The sequence below is a fragment of the Pinus tabuliformis genome, chromosome 4_2 (assembly GCF_031772625.1).
Source record: "Pinus tabuliformis cultivar Carrire ecotype Pingquan chromosome 4_2, CPIR1, whole genome shotgun sequence".
Taxonomy (NCBI): Eukaryota; Viridiplantae; Streptophyta; class Pinopsida; order Pinales; family Pinaceae; genus Pinus; species Pinus tabuliformis.
The window spans coordinates 1,102,016,074-1,102,038,238 of NC_142304.1; the positions used below are offsets into that span (position 1 = coordinate 1,102,016,074).

Genomic DNA, 22,165 nt, shown 5'->3' on the forward strand with positions numbered 1-22,165 from the left:
GATGAAGACACTAGAGAAAGCTTTCTTTGATAAGAGACCAAATGTTATGAAACCAGCTCAAGAAAAAGATAGAAAATATAGATCAACGCCTTAAAATTCAGCCTCTTCGAGGGGGCAACCTCCTTTACATTACATAAATGAAAAATTCTTGGATGATACAAATGAAAATACCTCCTTTCTATATATAGGAGTCTAAGGGGTCATAACATAATCAAAGCCAACTTTACAATAATAATATAAGGGCACAATAATAACAATAGTGGGCTTCTATGTGGCACAATAGCAACAATATGGGCACTACATGGGTACATCAATATAATAAGTGGGTTGTACTAATAACAATAACGGGTTACACTAGTAGTATAGGGGCCTAACACCAGATGTGGGTCACTTCGGGATCTTTGGCTCATCGACATATTGCCATGTGACAAAGGATGCATGGAAGAAGCTTAGGCCGACAATAGAGTTGGGGATATTTGTGGGGTACACTGATACACCTCACAACTATCAGGTGTACTTGCCTACCAGTCGGAGGACAGTGGTTCGCAGAGATCTCAAGTTTGATGAGCAGAAGGCCATGTGAGTTTCCCTTGAGAGGGAGCTCCAACTACAGGCTGTGGAGGAACTATTGGTTCCTAAGGAGGAGGAGCCTTAGACTGATGCAAAGCAACCGCATGCAGAGGTTCCAGGAGTGGAGACATCCACTCAAGCAGAGTCTTCCAGAGATGGACGAAAGTGCACAAGAGAAGCTAACAGATTGTTGGAGGATGTGAGAGAGAATGTGGGAGCACCATCTTCTCAGCGCAAACAGAGGAGGTCACCTGAGAGGTACACTGGATACATGGCCCTTGCTGGGGAATGTGTTGAGACCGAGCCATCTTCCTTTGAGGAAGCAGTGTAGCAGCCGATTTGGGTTGATGCTATGGTGGAGGAGTATGACTCCATAGTTCGTAACAGTGTTTGGGACGTGGTTCCGAGACCGGAGAACAAGTCATTTGTGAGTTCCCATTGGCTTTACAAGGTAAATCAAGCTACTAATGGTAGTGTGGAGAAGCATAAGGTAAGATTTGTTGCCCGTGGCTTTTCACAGGCAGCGAGGAGGATCATGTTACTACAATATATTTCGACATAGGAGCAAGATGCTGACATTTTGACAAAGGCATTGTCAAAGTGTAAATTTGAGTTCCATAGAAACAGGATCGGGGTGGCAGATAATCCCTTTCTTGTTGAGAGGGAGTGTTGAAATATGGCAACAAGAATATTCCAATTTAATTTGTCCTTGAATTAAATTGTGAATTAAAATCGAATTTAGTCTTAATAGCTACTTGGAAATAATTAATTAATTTATTTTAAATTAATTAGTTGGAGAAATTCAAGTTAGAAGTCTTTCTGAAGTCATGCAAGAGTTATCCCTTAAATTAAGGAGATAAGATTGAGTTATATTTGAGTTGTAATTAGTTAAATCAGTTTACTGAGTTAAGTCCAGTTAAATTAGTTCCAAACTGTTTGGGGAACTAATAGAGAGTTAACAGTCAATTGATGCATGCATGCACTCAACTAGTGCTACTCCAGTTAACTGAATATTCCCTCATCAGAAACTCATGCATGTCTATTCTGAGAAGGACCCAGTTGAGATTAAAGTCAAGGACAATGTACTATCAGTTGCATGTGTTTTCTCATGGAGAAAACTCATGCGTGCAGCCAAGGATTTAATCCTCGAGGATTGCGCAATTTTGGAAGGATAACCATCCACTGGGTAGGAGATCATCCACTTGGTAGAGAGGTTTTCCACTTCGTAACAGGAGAATCATCCACAAGGAATAGCGCAAGGAAATAGGAGCTTGGAGGGCAGAGAGGAAGGTTGAAGAGAAGCCAAGATTGCCTATGAGCATCTGCGAGGATTGTACTGAGAGATGGCTAGCTGTGGGAGCTAAGGCTTTGTATAATTCCTATGTATTTCCACCTGTATGATAATACAATAGTGTGGGATTTTTAGTTGATGCTTTCCCCAAAGTATTTTCATATGTATTGTGCGATTGATTCTTCTTCTTATGGTTATATTGTTTAGCTCGATCTTTAAGCTTCCGCAAATTGATAGTAGAAGTAGGTTATAGTATTCTGCTTTGATTTATATTGCATTATCAGGTTAACCTACCATCAGATTTTCTACACATAGTAGTTGAATCCTTAACCATGCAATAGTTTCCAATACTTTAAAAAGAAAGGAGACTTGGCATGGGTAAAGTGAAAAGAGAAAAGTTGGAATACTTGCATGCCAACAATTTCAACTTTGATAAGATAAAAAGAAATTGAAGGAGAAGATCTAGATGTTTAAGCAAAGAATAAAAGGGATTGAGAAGAACCTTGAGACCTCGACAAGTGTATTTCATTTCTAAATAATAATTTGATGAACACCGAGAGTCCCTCACTATATTTATGGAAAATTAGGAGAAGAGCTAGGTTTAGCTTGTGCAATTGGGAGAAAATTTCATCTGAATCGATAGTTGGTATGAGGATAGGCTCACTCAGAGAATGATTTAGTTGCACTAGGAGTTGTCAAAGAAGTGAGAATCATTGGAAAATATATAAGAAAACATCTAAGATACCAACGAACCAAAGCCAACATCCATTACCATGGCAAAAACCAACACCATAACTAAGACAACTTTAGTAAACTCGCCTTCTTTAAACATTTCTCAAGAGCATTATGGTGAATTTAAAATCATACCAAGTTCATAGATTTGAAATTGTTATGGTGAATGAACTATAATGGAAAAGGTCTAGGGAAGAGAGAAAAGGAATCCTAAGTGTCATTGTGATTGAACTTAAGGTCAAGCATGAAGTTCTAGGTTTTGATATCTGAGAGGAAAAGGCCACTAACAACAAGATCATTTTTGTGAAGGTAAAATACATGGTAGAATTGACTTGCTCATCATAAGAAAGAGTTGCAACAGTAGATGACGGTGGAAACAAATTATCACTCTATCCTTGTTGTGGCAAATTGTAGAAGGGTAGCAAAGAAGATGATGCCAAGAGTTAGCCTGCACCAACACTTAAAAGCAAGCCACATGCCACAATCTAGATTGTTTTTGGAAGAGGAATGGCCACATGCCACAATCTATGAGAAGCAGGCCACATGCCACAATCTAGATTGTTTTTGGAAGAGGAATGGCCACAATCTATATTATTTTGGAAGAGAAACGGAAATAAGGCGTCCCCAAACTAATAACAAATTTAGAGGCATGGGAAGAAAAGCACTATGTTAAGTAGTCAATATAGTAACACCAAGAATTTTTAACACCATTGCAACTTGAGCAACCATTGGGAAGCAAAGTGACTTCAACTAAAACTTCACCCTAGAAACTACATAGGAAAGAGAAGAGTGTGGAGAGTGAAGAGAAAATAGGATGAAGAGGTGCTTGCATCTCTAACCTAAGGAGTAGAAGTTATCTAAGGAGTTGTAACAACACAAGATGTTAGGCTTACCAATGAAACAAGTACGACAATGGTTTTAGGTATGATAGTTGTCTATAATTAAGTTCTTTTCATGTACAATAATTTATCCATGAATAATAGGCCTATGACCTCTTTGCCTTACCAACACAAATACTAAAATGTGGAAATTAATTTGTATATATTTGTTTGCTATTTTGTTGTATTAAATAAATATAAACATAGCTTGCACATCAAACTTAAATGCATAAATAATAGCAATGTAAACAATTACCAACACAACAATAGCTTTCATTTTGGGAAAACCAACAAAATATGATGTCTTTGATTCATTGATAAATATTGTAAGAGAAAAAAAACATACGTGGACTACAAGCCATACTCTCTCTATTTGAGAATTTGACTATTCTTACTCTTTTTTTGCACATACAAAATTTTACAACTTTGGAGAAATTCTACTTACAACTCCAAATGAATATTCTATCCTCTTTATATTCTACAAAAAAATATTAAAACACTAGATAATTTTGAACGCTTCTTCAACGAAAAATAGTAGCATTGTGACAAAACAATTTATCCACATCTTTAATGACAAGCACCACATATCATGTCTTTTGCTTAATGGCACTTCCCCTATCTCATTTATTCTTTTCCAATCCTCTTCAAGTAAATTAACATTTCATTTAATTGGTTGTGCTCATGACCATCCTCGTTAATCCATATGTCACTTTCTCATTTGATCTCATTGAATTTAAACATTAGGGGGCTTCCATAGTCCAACATATGCAATATTATATTCGAGATTATCTCTATAGAGTAATTCATTAATATATGACTCATATCCATGAGTAGTATTCTTAATTGTCCAATTGCTCATGGTTTTGAATATTCCACTTATCACTTATTGCATCAAGTGATGATCATAAGGGTGAAAAAGGATTGATACTAGAAAAGTGAATCACATAACATCAATTATCACCTTTGAGGCCTACACCTAGTAACTAATATTTCTCAAGAGGTCACCCATCCCAAGGTTCCTCTTGCTCAAGTGTGCTTAACAATGCAATTTTCCTCATAATCAAGCTCACATAGCTTGTTACCTTATTTTCAAAACCATAGTAAGTATTTTTCCTTATGGACTATTCATTTATATCTCCCTTAACTCTTTTATTTTATGCATTGAGGGGCTTCCACAATCCAAGACATGGGATATCATTTCCAGTATTATCTATGTAGAGTAGGTCATTAATTTATAACCTATATTTATGAGTATTTATCTAAGCTAATCAATTTCTCACGATTTTGAATATTAGCATGTATTTCATCAATTGATGCTCATTGGGGTGAAGAAGTGGGATTGAAACTAATGAACTGAATCACCTCACATTAGTTATCACCTTTCGGGCTTGCACTTGGTAACCAAAACTTCCTAGGATTTCACCCATGCTAAGGCTCCTCTGGCTTAAGCACACTTAATCCTGGAGTTTTCCCCAAAATTAAGCCCACTTAGCTTTTTACTCCATTTGGGAAACCTTATCAAGTATTGTTCCTTATGAAGCATTCATTTATAGCTCACTTTACTCTTTTATTTTAAGCATTGAGGGGATTCTATAGTCCAACATAGTTTCAATCCCACTTCTTCACCCTTGTGGCCATCTCCCGATACAATGAGTGTTAAGCGGACTATTCAAATCATGAGAAATTGGTCACTTTAGATTAATGATCATGTATGTGGGTCACATATTAGTGGCTTAATCTATGCAAATAATCTTAAAGAAAAAATATTATATGTTGGATTGCAAAAGAACCTTAATACTTAAAATAAAGGTGTTAAGGGATCTCTAAATGAATACTTCATAAGGCACAATACTTGATAATTTTTTGCAAATGGGGTATAAATCTAAGTGGGATTGATTGTGGGGAAGAATTCATAGTTAAGCATGCTTAATCTAGAGGAGCCTTGGGATGGGTGACCTCTCAAGAAGTCTTGGTTATTGGTTGCAATCCCTAGAGGTAATAATTGATGCTATGCAATTCACTTTACTAGTTTCAATCCCACTTGTCCTCCCTCATGAGCATCATGCAATGTAGTGAGTGTTAAGTGGAGTATTCAAAATCATGAGCTATTGGTCAGCTAAGAATAATACTCATGGATATGAGTCATAGATTAATGACTTAATCTACATATATAATCCTAAAGATATATCTCATGGAATTTGTTCCTATAAAGACAACCCTAGGTCTTAATCCTTTATCTTAGAGTAGTGTTCATGTTGTTACCATTACATGTGTCTTCTTAGAAACTATAGCTCCACCATGAACATGGATTCTTCTTTTTGTCCACTTGACCTTTGGATCCATCTTCCTAGATCAAAGTCCCTTCTATAGCTTTTGTAATCACATTAAGTAGCTTTGTGTTCCCTTATCGATATTACTTAGTTCTCTTCTCCTTCTACCATGAAGACTAGGAATGAACTACCAAGAGGATGACCTCCCTTGTGATTTTTCTATGACCCTCTATTAATTATCTTTTACAACAATGTGGTATTCAAGACAATCATTTCCTTTCCTAAGTTTTGATGTTCACATTCCTTTCGCAATTCATTTTTTTTTTTCCTTTGGGAAAGATGAAAAATAAATTCCTCCAAAAATGCCAAGAGGTTCCCATCTATTCTCTAGCCAACAAACCTGAATGTATTTTTGACTTGGGGGGAACAAATGGACAAATATGATATTGAATTTTGGTGGACATGTGTAGATGGTTGTTAGCTTAAGGTTGTTAAAATTTCATTACCAAGAGACTATGTGAATGAGTTGTGGCAACATTACATCTACAACCAATCCACATTTTTAAGGGGTAAACAAATACATTTGAGTCTGATTTTTGGTGGGACACATGTATATGTACCATTTCACCATAGTTGAAATTTCATCTTCATTCGACTTCATTGCTCCATTATGTGAAAAATATAAAACCATTTTTGTAACTTGTCCACTTTCATAACAACTTGTGTTTTGGTATTTTATGCAATGGACTCAAGTCTTGTAATCTTCTATAAATCATTGTTCAAAGGAGACTTTTGTAGCAAGTTTCCATCTTTTGAAATAATATGATTTAAAGTCTTGCTCACCAACTCAATTTTTATGCCTTGTACAACCACTTGTAACATGGCCACTTCACTCTTCTATAACAATAATGAGCATTTTGTTTTCATGATACATGAAACAATAAGGCTCCATTTTTTATTGTGTCCCATGCACTTTTAGTGACTTCTACATATTTACCTTAGTGCAGAGTTTTGACATAAAAACTGGATCCAAGCACTACACACACACACATTAAAACTACCACTTATTTTTTTGTTAATTAGGAAGGATTTGTATCACTGGGTAATTGTTTTACATGCAAAAATAGATGTTGTTATTGGTATTCCATTAGGGAAACCAAACCAATAATATAGCAAGAGAGCTTATGGCATAATATACTATCTGAACATAAAAATAAAATTGTCTTGACAATATAACATATATATATCTACTTTCTTAATAGCATTAATAGTAACATACATATCTAGGTTGGCATCCTTGATACTGATAAAAAACATCTCCAAGATAGAGTGAAAGCTCATATATCTGGATGGAGATTCCACCTAAATTATATCTGGATAGTCCTCCTCTTCTTCTAAAGTGGCTAACTGCAAGTCAACAATCCTCTTTTCCATAGAGGAAAGTTTTCCATTAAGCTTGTTGGTCTATTTTTACAGCTCATCATTGCTAACCGAATTACGTATTGAGTCTTTGAGCACTCCAACAAGACTTTTCCCATAATCATTTATAATTTCAAATAAATTTTGATAATCTAAATGTATCTAAAGTTTCAGGTTGTGGTGTTATTATTGTCTGGGATCCATCCATCTACCTCAACCTCCATATTAGTATTAGTAATAAATCTACATTCTAGCATAACCTCACATTTTTCTTGTTGAATCTCGATTCTAGTTGTTGGAGTAATAGAGTGAACATAAACAGTTGTCAAACACTCTACTTCATTATGAGACTTGGAGTTGGAGGGGACATAGTTTCATCTCCCTCCCCTATATGTAGCAAGACACCTTGGCATAGACATGTTATGGGGTAACAAAGAGACCATAAGAGAACCAAGGCCAAATAAATTCATAGTAGGAAATAGGATAGGGTTGGCTTAACATGGGGAGAGATCAAGAGACCAAAACCAAGGATGTTGGGATCAATAACAATTACACCAAGGAGGATCAAGAACAAAGGTGCTAACCCACTCAAGAGAGGAGAGAACTATCACTAATAAACTGAATTTCTCAGCTAAACCAGAGCAAATAGAGATCATCCAAAGAGACTAGGGAATATTGGAAGAAAAATAAAGAAAAGTTGAACACTGAAGGACAATACAAAAGAAAAAAGAAACAGTTGCAGGGAATAAGTTCCCCTACCCAATAAACTAGGTTAAGACCTTAAAAATTAAATGACAAGACATGGAAGAAAGCCACATGAAAGGAGAAAAGGAAGGATATTGCACCTACTTTTCAATTCAATGAAACCAAGCCACTTTGTAGAATTGTGATCCCACAAAGATATAAACAAGCGAGTGGAATTGCACCTAGAGCTCCCAATTCAAAAATCTTTCTCCAAAGGAAACTCATGCCTAGAGAGGAGAATTGTACTATGGAATCGGAGGGAGAAGATATGCTAAACTTGCTTAAAAGATTATGGAATTTGCTATTAAAACTAATGTGTTTTTTGTTAGATAATTGTATTAGCTAGTAAATTTTCTAGGTTAATATTTAGTATTAGTTATATATATTAGGGGAAATTTTATTTTAAAATTATAATTTGAAATATTATATATAATAATATTTGAAATTATAATTTAAATAAACATTAAATAACTTTTTCATTTGTGAAAGAAAATAATTTTCTTTTATAGGGGCTTGATCATTTAATTTATTTAACATTTATAATCAAAATTATAATTTTAACTTTAATTCAAGGAATTTTCTTTCTCTCCTTAATCTTGTCCCTTCTTTATATATTTTTCTTAACACTCTCACAATTATTTAAAATACTTTATTTGTCCCGAGAATGGGTAGAGTGTCTACTCAAAATGTCTAACATTTCACCTTACTTACATAGTTTAGCTCCAAAAATCTATTTACACAAATGGATATATATTATTAATCATTAAACTTAAACTACATAATAAGAAGTCGAGTAAAAAATCCACTATAAAGTATTACAACCATTTACTATAAAGTGTTACAAGCATCCAAAACATAGTAAAAGAAATCTAGCATAGAGTATTACGAGCATCTAAATGATATATTTCAATCCATTGTAGAGTAAAAGAAATCCCTTAAGAAAATTATGAACATTCGCCATAGAGTAAAAGAAATTCACCACTCAATGTTAATAAGGTAAAAGATATATATCTCAATCAACCACAAAGTAAAAAAAAATCCATTTACTCAAAATAAAACAAATCCACTACATAATATTAAGAGTATCCACCACAACTTAAAAGAAATCCACTTTATCAATTTATTACAAAAATTAATATTCAAAAAATAAATTAGACTATAATATTAATAATATTTAAAAATTAAATTTTAAAATAAGTTAGACTATAATATTAATTAATAAGTTTATTTTTCTCCAGGGGTTGGTTTGTTGGCCAACGAACATTTTATTAAGCCATTTGCGTACAACCCCTGTGCAAGTCACAAGTTCAATCCTCACTTTACATGTGCTTCATTCTTAAGAGTGGACGGATACACCTAGGAATTATAGTGATAGTCCACGAGTATTAACTTTGTGTTTACCAATTATTCCAAGAACAAAAAAATAATAAACATATTTTTTTTGAAATATAAAATATAATCATTAATGTTAATAAATTCAAATATTAAATTATTACTAAAATCCAAATGTTAATAAATTCAAATATTAAATTATTACTAAAATCCAAATGTTAATAAATTCAAACATTAAATTATTACTAAAATCTAGTTCAAAGTTTATTTGATGCATCATTTTAGATTCAGTGGTTCAATTTCAACCATTTTTAAGTATGGAAGAACAACAATCTTCCTAATCATAAAGTCGTGTAATTTAATAAAAATATTTGTAATATTTGCTTTTGGTTTTTCTTTATTTTAATGTAATTGTTTCATAAACTATGTAAAAAGATGATTCTTCCAACATTAACAAGATTCTCAACAAGCTTGATTACCATCAACCATTCAAATTCTCATAAAAGAGCACTTCCTTTGATCCATCACCTCCTCTTACTATATAATAGCACGGGGACCAACTAATCTTAATTTGCGGATCTAATAATAAATTTTTCCTCCATGATAATTTATCCGATCACAAGGTCTTCATCTTTAATGGTGGCCACAACCTCCACCAAATGTGCCTCGCCACAAAGTGGGTCTTTAATCATTCTTTTTTTTATTCTTCCCTCCCTTTCCATGAAGGGACATGGTATTTATTAGTTTGTTAAGTAGGTATTGTGATATTTTTTTTTTGTTATTAATAGAAATTTATTGAAGAATTTGAATAACTTAAGAAAGTTATAAATTCATTTAAAAAATAATGGAAAATTTGGCATGATTTTTCTTAAAATTTGGCAGTAATTTTAGAAAATTTGGGGTACAACTATCAAACTTCAAGGTTTTTGGTGCCTAGGGGGTTTTTGATGGTGCTCAATCCATTTCCACCATGAAAAAATCGATTCAAATAATCCTATCATTACATTTTTTGAAAAAAAATGATTGGATTACAGTGAAAAATAATTTTCTAGACGAATTTGTGGCGTCAATAGACAATGCCTACAAAAAAATAAATATTATTATATAACCCCACAATCCTCAAATAATTTGTCATAAAATTATCATGGTTGTTACGTTGCTCTAGTTATAGCTAGAGCTATATAGTGTGACATTTCATCTTATCTCTTATCATCTTATCACATATGTAATCTTGATGATGAACCACGGAGGATGGTTCGAAACGTCGATACGTAAAACAGTAAAATGCGATGAATCCGGAAGAGAGAACCACACAATTAAATTTAAGAGAAAATTTCACGACACTTTCTTTAATCTAGTCTCTAAAATGTTTATGAAAAGCTTTAGTAATCTTGCATGAAGACTGAGAAAAATATTTGGAAAAAGTGGTTTCCATGTGCCTATAAGGAAACCTTACCTATATATCAAATTTAAGGAAAATTTTCACGACACTTTCTTTAATCTAGTCTCTAAAATGTTTATGAAAAGCTTGAGTAGTCTTCATATCTAGTCTCTAAAATGTTTATGAAAAGCTTTAGTAGTAATCTTGCATGAAGACTGAGAAAAATATTTGAAAAAAGTGGTTGCCATGTGCCTATAAGGAAACCTTACCTATATATCTAAAGTCAACATGTTTGCATTTTAAATATTGATTCCAAACCTTATTATCCACCATAACCGATAGTTCTTTAAGCGAATAATTTTCTAAGAAAAATTTAAAATTTAAATACAAAATCTAATATAAGATGTGATATGCCTACTAAGTGTTTTAGGAGAGTGAAATGAAACTTTCTTACAGCATGCGAATGGAAGCTAAAGTTATAAGAACAAATAACTGCAAAGGTAAGTTAAGAAGCCTAATCCATGTTAAGGATGATGTTAAAGTATGTTTCATGAGATCAAAGGTATAATGCCAACGTTTCATGCATAAGTAACAAACCAAGCTATAAAATGAAGAATGCACTTTATCCCTAGCAAAATAAAACTCTATAAGTAGAACTCATGAGAAACATAAATCAAAGTAGCATTTTCATGAGAATGTATGATGCAAAAAATTGAAAAATATAATGATAAACAATGGATGCCAAAACTTTTTTTAAAAATATTTTCTATAAAAAGCTTTCCATGTTTACGATAGAAGAAGCTTCCAAAAGATCCCACAAATAATTTGTTATAGCAAAATAACAACACCCACACAAACAAATTTATACACATTTTTAAGAGATAGATTAATCACCCCTTAGAGTCATGAAAGTTTTTAATGTGAAGGACCAATAAGGGCTATTCCCTTCTGTGCTTGATTGCTAAATTTTGAATGGATTACAAATTTTGTCTCTTTGTGTTAAATAAAACTAACAACAAGGCCCTATTATAGCATGTAATGGTTAATTATTATCTTCCAAATAGTCAAAAGAAGATAAAGATTGAAGTATACCATTTTATGTAACAACAAAGCCCTATAGTGGCATGTAATTGTTAACTACTACCTTCCAAATAGTCAAGAGGAGATAAAGATTGAATTTCAACTTTATGTGTTAATGGTGTTGATTACTTTGATGTGATATCACTAAATATTATTTAGATATTTAAATTATGCTAAATAACTTGTTTACTCATATACAACTAACAACTCTAATAATCACCATGATCAATTCTTACTATTATCTAAAATAATTTATTTAAATATGCCCTAATGAGTTCATTTTGTTACTTTCAAGAATTAAATTTATGTGGGAATAATAACAATCATTCCTCCTAACCACTCAAAATAAACTCAATTAACATAAATAATGATTTTAAATTTGTTTCATTGGTCAAGTAAGAGTGATGATATCTTGAAGACGGAAATCCATATTCGGGAGCTCCGCGGCTGCTGCTAGGGTTTATTCGGCTCTGGTCTGCTGCCTTCGCGCCTGCGGCGGCAGGGCTTGCCTCGGTTGAGGCTTCCGGACCGCCCTCCTAACACCTTCGCTTGGTGCTTCATCTCTTCGTCGTGCGGCAAAGTTCTGTGCCGGGGGTTGTTGCGTTTGGTGGGGTTTTGCTGTTTCGGTTCCGGTAGTCGGTGGAGCGGTTTCGACTTCGGCCTCTGTTCCCTTCTCTCCGGCGGTTCTCTTCCCTTGCGACGTGCTTTCCTCTGCGCGGCTCTGATACATCATCTTTCGTCTGCCGTCCCCGGGTTGGTGTGCCTGCTCTGCTTATTTCATAGGCAGAGTTCCGTCGCATTGTGCTCTGTCTTGGGCGGCGGCGGAGTGCGTCCATTCTCCTCTGGTTTTCGGCGGACTTCGGCTCAACCCCGGATACTCTGTTTTGGCGGTCCTTCCTTGTTAAGTGCTGAGCCGTGGTGAGTGGGCCGGGGCTTTGTTAGGCCTCATGGGGGCGAGGTGGCTGCCCTAGCCGCCTCTGCCCCCGGACCCGAAACGCCTCTGCTCTGGTTGAGCCCTGATGGGTTCCCTTGCTGAGGTGTGGTTTTCTTTTTTTGGTTTTTTGCTGGCTTACCTCGGCAGTTATTGGATGCGTTGAGGGATCTGTGGTGTGGAGTCTGTCTCTGCACCGATTCGTGCCGTCTCTTCAATGGTTGTTCCTGGTTGGTTTTTTATGGCTTCTTTGGATATATGGGCGGTATCTTCCTCTGGCTTCTTCGTTTCACAGAAGGAGAGTTGAGGGGGTGAGGGGTGTGGCTACCTTGGCTGCTCCTTTCCATTTCGTGCCTCTCCTCCTTGTCTTGGCGGCCATTTCGAACTTTCTGCACTTTCCCCAGGAGCTATTGTTTTTTTCTGTTTATTTTAGCTTGAGATGGGTAGGGGTATCCTCCTGTTGGGGTTTACAGATCCATTCTTATTGCTGCCCTGTTTGAGGGCTTTTCTGCATACTTCTCTTGAAGTATTGTTTTGTAAGTGGTTTATCCACACTACAGCATATGCGTTTCAGCATCTACAGCATGTAATTTTCTGAAATTAATGGAAATTACGAATTCTCTTCTTCGGAAAAAAAAGAGTGATGATATCTCTTCATAAAAGTTGTAATTTGAATTTATTTCATTGGTAAATAAAAGTAATAATATCTCTTCATCAAAATTCTAATTTCAACCATTACAAAAATATAATTAAATATTTTTTTAAATATTTTATAAAAAAATATTTAACATACTCAATAGTATAATTAATAATTAATAAAAATCTTATTTTCCAATTTCATCAACATTTTTTCTATTTAAAATATTAATGAAATTATAATATAATTATAATATTAATAGAATTATAATAGTTAATTTACAATTATATTATATTTGTTATTAAAATTTAATTTATTAATTAAATAAAAATAATAGTATATTTTTATCAAAATATTAATTTTGACAAATTTAGTAACCTATTTCAATATATCACTAAAAAGCATCTACCATAATCAATGGAAACCAATTATGGATGTTAATGGATAAAGACCATAATCAATACAAACAGATATGGATGTTAATGGATAAAGACCCCAACCTTGTTGTCCAACATTCTATAAGTATAAAGTCATTTTCACCATTATCTCTAGATAGATACATTAATGAAAGAAGACTTTGGCTACTTACAAGGCTTTATGAATTGTACTAAGCATTTGCTAAAAGAGTCAAGTCATATAAAGAGAAAACTGCAATAATTAGTTAATGATGATCCACCACAAGCAACTAATTAACATCCGTGAAAGCTTAATGATAACCTACAATCTGAAACTCCTAATTTAACGCTGAATATACTTTTTCACTATGTTTCATGAAAGCAAATATTAGTGATCTTCACCGTTAACGAATTCCTAATCTTCCCATTACTTTGATGGTTCATGTAAAATTATATGACAAACAAATATTCAGTTATTCTTGTAAAGTGAAAGTTTTGTTTAAATATATTTTAAGATAGGATTATAAGAAAAGATTAATCGCTGCAACGTACTATAGTTTTTTCTTCTATTATTAATTAATTGATTAAGGTTATGTGGAGTGCGGAAGAAGCACAATGAAAATTTCTTTCACATTTCTGTACTTTGCGCAATAACATATCGTCCAAAGCAACGCCTAAAAACTAATTACATTTTAAAACAAATGCAAAAAGATATATGTTTCTTCTACACTCAATGAAAACGAATGAGAAAAGGCAAAAGTGTGGAAGCTTTCATTGTGCAGAAGCTTTCTCATTGTGGCCTGAATGAAGCAAGGCTCGAAGAGCATTGTGCCAAAGTTAAGTTAAATTAAATTGTATATGAAAAAACTTTGATTTGCGAAAGTGCAGAGGTGCTTCTTTTCACTTCCGCACCTCCACACTTTCGCAAATCATTGCAAATCACATGCAAGGGAAAGTGATGTTAATGCATCAGGTTGGAGGAATTGATTAGTTGAAGTTGGAGGAAGTGATCTAGATGGATGTGCCCACGTTGGCTTATTATGAATGCCCATGAGCTTTAGAATTTGCAATAGCTACCACGAGTATTGATCAACAAGAAAATATATTTCCTGTAAGTGACTCTATGCATATATCAGAGAAAATATATGAATGACGTAAATAAACTAGTTGCGTAAATTAAAAGGCTTTGATTTGGAGAAGGTAGATGTGCTTCTCCACACCTTTGCACTTCTGCAAATCAAAGTCCTTTATTATATAATTTATTTTAACTTACACATAACGACTACTTTGAACGAATACACCATGAGTGGTTGGTTGCTATAAAAAACACAAACGACGTAGTTGCACACATATGAGTTTGTTGGGTAATCAATTTCACTCCCCCTAAATAACTAGTTTGGTGGGCAAAATAAGCAAGGCCTTGATCACTTAAAGGACATTGATTCGTGGAAGTGTGGAAGTGTTTCTTCATAGCGATTGGATTTGCAGAAGGTGGGACTTATCATTATAAGCTTTATTATTATCATTAAATTGATGGCAATGTCTTATGAACAAGTTTTACAATTAATATAATATAAATTGTTAAAACACTAGTTTCAATTAGATTAGATGGTAAAAGTTTTAAACAATATTTAAAATTAATATAATGTTGTTGGGAACGGGTCCCCTAGGGTCAATTTTGGGGTTAAAAGCCCAAGTTTTGGGGCCAAAGGCCCAAGTTTCATTGAAAGATAACTATCCACTGCCCAAAATGGATCATATACTTCAGCGAGTAGTTGGAGCATCTCGTATGTCACTACTCGATGGTTATTCTGGATATAACCAAATTTCTGTCCATGAAGATGACCGAGACAAGACAGCGTTCACCACTCCGTGGGGAACTTTTCATTACGCTAAAATGCCTTTTGGTTTGAAGAACGTGGGTGCCACCTTTCAGCGGGCAATGGACTTGGCTTTTGCAAATGAGAAGGATGTCTTTTTGGTTGTATACCTTGATGATCTGACGGTGTTTTCCAAATTAGATGAAGAACACATGTATCATCTGAAAACTGTCTTTCAAAAGTGCAGAAAATATGGTCTATCGCTGAATCCGAAAAAGAGCTTGTTTGCCATGGAGGAGGGAAAACTACTTGGGCACATTATCTCAAAAGATGGCATTCGTATTGATCCAGCACGTGTACAAGCTATTCAGCAAATCGATCTACCCCAGAATAAGAAGGAGATTCAATCTTTCAATGGTAAAATGAATTTTTTACGCCACTTTGTACCTAATCTTGTTGAACACCTAAGAGAGATTACAAACATGCTTAAGAAGGACAACCAAGTGAAGTGGACGGAAGAGGCTGTAAAATCATTCAATTTAGTCAAATTGGCTCTTTCTTCAGCCCCAGTTCTAATTAGCCCGGAATACACTCAGGATTTTATATTGTTTTCATTTGCTTCGGAGCATACTATGGCAGTCGTGTTGATGCAGAAAAGAGATGATCACGAGAGACCAATTGCTTTCTTCAACGAACTATAAGAGATGCAGCCTTAAAGTACAACATCATTGAGAAGCAAGCCCTCGCACTTGTGAAAGCATTGAAAGATTTTCGGGTATACATTCTGCATTCTCATATTTTGGCTTATGTTCCTAACGCTGCTGTCAAAGATGTTTTAGTGCAGACAGATCCGGAAGGAAGACGAGGCAAGTGGATTGTAGCTTTGTTGGAGTATGATGTGGAAATAAAGCCCACAAAGCTTGTTAAAGGACAGGGATTGGCAAAGTTAATGGCCGAATCAAACTTGCACGCCTTAGACATAAATCTGATTGCTGCTATGTCCGACGAGAATGAGGAAGGTTCGTCAGTTCAGGTATCTAAAATGTTTGCTCTTTCTCCGTGGTATTCAGATGTCATATATGTGCTTCAAAATTTATCACCACCACCTGGCATGACTAGAAACAAAGCTAGAACTCTCAAATTAAAGGCTGCCAAGTTTTGCATTCTAAATTCTGCACTTTATTGGAAAGATCCCGGTGGCGTTCTTTTGAATTGTTTGGTGGAAGAAGAAGCAAAGCAGGTCATGAAGGATTTCCACGAAGGAGATTGTGGTGGTCACCTTTTTTGGAAAACAACAGCAAATAAAGTTCTGAGAGTGGGATACTATTGGCCGACATTGACCGACATTGTTTTCTGATGTATATAAGGTTGTCAAGAGCTGTCATAAATGCCAAATTTCTGAAGGAAGGCAGAAATTACAGCCTTTGCCACTTAAGCCCATTGAGATGAGTGCCCCTTTTCAGCAATGGGGGTTGGATTTCTTTGGTGAAATTCATCCGCTTCTTCTGGTCAGCATCGATGGATTCTCACGGCAACAGATTACGTCACGAAATGGATCGAAGCAATTCCCACTAGACAAGCTATAGATGCGGTAATTATTTCATTCCTTGAAAATAACATCTTATCTCGCTTTGGTTGCCTGACTAAGTTAATCACTGATAATGTAGCAGCTTTCAAATAAAAAAGGATGGTAGAGTTTTTTCATAAATATCACATCATTCTGGGTCACTCAACTGCCTATCATCCGCAAGGCAATGGGTTGGCGGAGTCTTCTAACAAATCTTTGGTCAACATCATTAAGAAGCTGCTAGAAATCAACAAGAAGAGCTGGCATAAGAAGTTGGTCAATGCACTTTTGGCAGATTGGGTCAGTCAAAAGAAATCCATTGGTATGTCCCCCTTTGAGCTTGTGTATGGAGTTGAGACATTGTTTCCTACCTCTCTCACAGCCCCGGTAGTCAAACTTCTTCAGGAAGCCGTCAGTGAAGACGATCCTATGCAAAGAATATTGAATCAAATGATTCATTTGCAGCAGACCAGAGAAGAAGTTTTCCAAAACACATCCAAGTTGCAAGATAAGATTAAGAAAATTTATGACAGAAAAGCCAAGGCGGACAAATTTCAGTTGGATGATGTGGTGCTGAAGTGGGATGCAAGGAATGAGGAAAAGGGTAAGCACGGTAAATTTGAGAATCTCTGGAAGGGTCCCTTCAAGATTGCAGCATATCGGGGTCAGAATGCCTTTCTTCTGAAGGAAATGAACGGAGAAGATTGTCCAAGAGGGCCGATCAATGGTCGGCTGCTCAAGCGGTACCATTTCTGAGTTGTTTATGCTGCTTCCATTGTCACTATAAATACCATTTTATTTCAGTTTTGGTTTGAGTTTGTCTAGTCAGTTTAAGTCCAAATTTGAGTCAGTTCGAGTCAAGTTTCAGTCAATAAATGAGTCAAGAGTTTTGTGTTGTTTGTCGAAATAATGACTCCATAGCCCAATGGACGAAGGCACTGTCTGCTCTCCCAAAGATTTGTTGTTCTTGGCACCTTTGAGGAGCTACCATCCCCCATCGGAGCCAATGTTAGATTCGGTCTTGTAAGTCCTCTGTCGGAGATCAAAACTCTTTCTGCATTTCATTTTTAGGTGTCTCACTCCATTCACTCAACTGCATTCCACTAGGGGCATGCCATAATCTGACGGAAGGGTCTTGTCAGTCATTACCCCTCATGCTTTGTACCTGTTGGCTCAGGTCTGTTCATCAAAGTTCATTAAATGACAGTCAATATTTGGTATTTTGATGGGCAAAAAATCATGTCAGTCATAGGTCTAGGGTTTCATAAGTCGTGTTTTCAGAGTACCCAAATATGCCAGCAGGCCAGAGGGAGGTTCAACAAGTTTCATCTCCAGATTTTCATCATCCATAATGCTCAAGGGTGATTCCTCTTTCAAAAATCTGTTTTGAAGAGGAAATCGTTAAATTAATGTTTATGATAAATATGTAAAGTTCTCCACCATGAAGTACTTCGAAGCAGATTCTGATCATCCTTTGCCAAATGCCATGTCAGCTACCCCTGCAAAAAATTGCCAAAAATTTCATCATTTTAGTCAAAAATCCAAAAAGGAAATGTGAAATACAGAGTTGCATTAAATTGTGGAAAAAGTGCCAAAACAAAACATTGCAAAAGTGGGTTTTGAAGAAACACTGAGCAAAACCATGACTCCATGTCTTTATATAGATTTTCCCATAAGGATCAAGGTCATTTTAAAAGCCAAGGTCGGAGAGAAGCATTTCAAAGGAATTGGGTGAGCCAGCATGCGTTTTGGGTGAGGTTGGAGGTGTCTTGACAAGCGCGGCGCATACAGTAGGTGGCGCGGCGCACTAGGCCAACGCGGCGCATTGGGCGCGTTCCTCCAGTGCAAATTTTAATGGGCGCGGTGCACCGGTAGCGCGCGGCGCATAGAAAGGGCGGCGCGGCGCATTCAATCTAACTCCCAAAAAACGCTCGAAAATCCTCCAAATCGCCATTGAATTGCTTGGACGTGCTAGGTAAGGTCAACATCTCGGTGGTTCATACATTTTTGTGTGTTGTGTGATGGTGGTTTATGGTTCCAAATGTTTGAAACAAAATTTCCAAATCCTACCTCTAAAAATCCTTATGTCAATTGGTGTTAAGGGTTGCAAATTCATCATTTGGTTACCGAGGTTCCCCTTCCATCCCATCTGTCCGTTTGTCCTCCATTCCCTTTTTCCTTATACCATATCCATTTGAATGTCATTGCCCCCCCATCCCCTAAATTTACTAAACCCTTATCCCCAATTCCCTTTCACCCATTGCCCAATGTAAAAACCCCAAACCCTACCCTATGCAAAGTTCCCAAACCCTCCTACACTGCCCTAAATAAAATCTATCCTAATACTCCTAATCCCTTCATATTTTCCCTCCCTAACAGTCCCTTGTTACATTTCTCCCTTGGTGACAGATTTCAAACATATCACAACAGTAGTCCAACACAGTCTTGCGACCAACATTCATTTCTCCAAGCAGTTTTCATAGCATCAATTATGTCATCTGATCATTCATTCGACTATGAGGTGGAAACTCATAGTGACTCACCCACGGAAGAACGTGCACCCCAGAGGCCTCACAAAAGTGGTAGACATGTTAGAGAAGAACCGACTACCCTCACCGAATTGCAGGCCTGCCCTTTTGTCGTCTCTTGTTTTCGGTTTCAATCATGCTATGAGTTTTGTGAAAAGGTGGCAAATGTTCAATTCCACCATGAGTTGGCTCGCCTATTTGTTCTACATTTACATGGTGCTCAAGTTACTTTGGCCGGTGTTACTTTCACACTTACACCGGACTCTATCTCATTAGCTACTGGCATGCCTAATATTGGAGAGCCATGGAACAAGGGACAAAAAGTTGACCGACAGCATTATCAGCCATATGTTAAACCTAGTTTCTTGAGGTAGCTTATGAGGGTGTTTCCATTCCGATATCTTAAAGATGAATATGCCCCTCTAATGAAGTTAATTATGAAGTATTTCAGTTGTGAAGGCCGTTTCTCCCGGTTATATGCTTATCACATCAGGTTGCTCATGCATTTCACCCGGGTACACATGATGAACATCCCATATTTCATATGCCGAAACATAGAGAGGATGACTGCCCTTGTGCAACACAAGACCCCTGAGCAACAGTTCAACAGCATTTGTCATTTTGCTCTCATCAAGATTTTGGTGGTGCATCAGCTTGATTTACAGGGTATCACTTGGGATGATTTCATCTCTCGTGACTTCTTCCGAGCTTCATAGGGACCTTCAGAGACTAGATTTGAGACAGGGGGACCTTCTCATCAGTATGAGCGCCATGAGACCGCTAGTGTGCCGATATTTATCACATATCAGAGGGGAGCTAGGCATTTGTTTGTAGCAGCAAAGCGAGTGTTATCTCCACCCGGGGTGGAAGGGGCCTCGCTTCCGACATCAACACTACAGGTACAGGACAGAGGTAAGGAGCCAATGCATGATGAGGGGCCATTAGGTGAACGAGAGACCGACTTCATTCTCCTTCATGATGATGATACAGATACAGATCCGCAAAGTGCACAACTTAAAGAGATCATCCAGGAGCAGCAAACAGAGATTCAAGCCTTGTCCCTTGACTTGGAGAGAGCCAAATGGAATATGAAATATCTGGAGCAGAGGAAGATACACAGCTGTTGGAGAAGGCTAATAGGGAAAAATCAATGCTGAGGCGCATGACTCACCATTACATGGCCCGAAACATGAGCTCCAAAGCGAGAATCAGGAGCCTAAAGGCGAAATTGAGGAAGGTGACAAAAAGACAAAAGAGGCAAAAAGAGCAAGATAGGCTTCGAATCTTGGCCGAGGCTTCTTTGGTCCAACATGACATGTAATAGAGAAGGTACAACCCAAATTTCAAGAAATTTGGAGCACATTTTGAAATTTTGAAATTTTTTGCACAAAAAACAGGTTTTTTCTCCCTGTGCGTTGCGCCACCTGGCGCGCGCTTTCGCTAGGGATCTCCAAATGACAAAAAGTTTATATTTTTGGATTTTCCATGGAAAATTACAACTACTGGTGCATGGCCAAGAAGTTTGGGCAAGTTTTGAGTCCTCAGGAGGTCAAAAACACCCAAAAAATGACCTCTCTGCCCCTATTTTGACACACAGGAAGCAATCTTGGGAGATTGCAGTTTTGGAGGGGCAAATGACATCCAAATTGAAAAATTTCACTTGGGTTGGAAAGTAGACAGGCAAGGCTTTCCAACAAGCACACTTGGGCTCAATTTGGACTTCAGGAAGTGCCTCAAAACCACCTCCAAAGTGGCGCGATGCATACATCTTTTGGGCGTGGCGCACAGAGATCCAAAGGCCAAAATCACTTCCGCTCTGCAAGAATTCGATTTGTTTCAGTGCGATTTGCTCCAAGTAAGTTTGTCAAAGCCTGTTCAATGATTTTTGGCTATGGTACTGTGGTTCAGAAGCGAAGACAGTTGAAAGTGAATATTGGCGCATGGGTGAGTTAAACGTAAATTGCAGGTGGGCCCGTTCAGTAACAATATATGTTTTCTCTTCATTAGAAGCACATCTTATTTAAAATGCCATGTTATTAAACTGATAGTTGTGATTCAAATGGTCAAAAGGAAGGCAAACAGTCGCCCCAGAAGATCTACGCTCCATTTTTGTTTTTTTTTATTGGTCATCAGAGAAATGAAATGTAACGCTGCTCCCGTTACTGATGGTTGGCTTTTCATTTCCGCTTGTAATGATTAAACAATCCCTCAACTTTGGGTCGATCCACTTTCTGATAGCAAAGCTTATTTATTGTATTGAAAGTCATTTGTAAGGGGTTGGAATTTCTGGGAATAGCGTGGAGAAAAACTTAGCATTTTCATTGTACAGTTTTGGCTTGGAGATTAATAGAATGATGCAGCTCTGATTCATGAGATCCCTGTGGTGTGAGTTTAGCAATTTGTTTCTTCTCTGTTTCATATGTATCTTGTTATGTTTACAGTTCATTCATGATCATTTCCAGTTGAATGTTTTTAGTGAGAAAGGTAGAATCCATTTTATTGCTCTGCCTTGGAAAAGCGTTCATGTGCTGTGTATCTTCCTCTGTCTGAAAAGGATTCATCACATATGCCCTTTTCAGCTCCCTCAACA

At 36.4% G+C, this 22,165-nt stretch overlaps 1 pseudogene; it reads right to left on the bottom strand.

Moving 5' to 3' along the window:
- Positions 1 to 12,430, bottom strand: part of LOC149173510 (bax inhibitor 1-like) — a 33,079-nt pseudogene extending 20,649 nt beyond the window's left edge.
- Positions 12,431 to 22,165: the final 9,735 nt, after the last annotated feature.